Here is a 745-nt window from a genome sequence, read left to right as displayed (position 1 = left end):
GCATTTTGCGTTTTTAATTAAATTTTAATACTCCATCACTTTGAAAATCATTTAATAAGACCCGTAACAGATGGCGCCACATATACTACTTATTACAACTGAAGTTTAAGTATTATAATAAAAGAAATTGCAAAGCATTTTCTTAAATTATAAAATGTATCGATGTCCCTTTCAATACGAATAAAAATAAAATACGCCTTTAAATTACAAAATATAAAAGAATTTAAGAAACGATTGAAAAATTAAATTGGGATTAACAAAGTACGAGAATGGATAAACATTTTTATGAAAGCATCAGTTTGTTTCTGTAGCCTCGGTTTCAAATTAAGAGTCAGCACTTAAAAATATTCTTTTTTTTTTCATAATAATTTTTATCTGATTGCTTGAGCCCGGATAGCTCAGTCGGTAGAGCGTTAGGCTTTTAACCTAACGGTCCAGGGTTCGAGTCCCTGTTCGGGCGGAAAATATTTTGCTACTGAAATATCAACGGATGTTTCACAATACATAAAATACATCATAATACATAAAATAAAGCTTGTAAGGAAAGTAAAAATGAGTATTCAATTGGCAGGACATTAGAAAATTCACCTTTTTATTTATTTGTTTATATTAGTTGACGGCGATTTTCTTTCGTGTTCAAGAAAGTAGTTGGATTTACTTGAATTACCTGCATTACAGAAAAGTACCTAAAAGTTTAAAATGAAGTAGAATTTACTTTCTTAAACAAATAAATAAGTAAAATAGC

At 28.9% G+C, this 745-nt stretch overlaps 1 non-coding gene across 1 annotated transcript; it reads left to right on the top strand.

Annotated features, from left to right (window-relative positions):
- Positions 1 to 387: 387 nt before the first annotated feature.
- On the top strand, positions 388 to 460 carry TRNAK-UUU (transfer RNA lysine (anticodon UUU)). The gene has a single exon. It is a non-coding gene; the product is annotated as a tRNA-Lys (tRNA).
- The last annotated feature ends 285 nt before the right edge of the window (positions 461 to 745 follow it).

The sequence above is a fragment of the Parasteatoda tepidariorum genome, chromosome 5 (assembly GCF_043381705.1).
Source record: "Parasteatoda tepidariorum isolate YZ-2023 chromosome 5, CAS_Ptep_4.0, whole genome shotgun sequence".
Taxonomy (NCBI): domain Eukaryota; kingdom Metazoa; phylum Arthropoda; class Arachnida; order Araneae; family Theridiidae; genus Parasteatoda; species Parasteatoda tepidariorum.
This window is presented reverse-complemented; position numbering and strand designations above follow the sequence as displayed.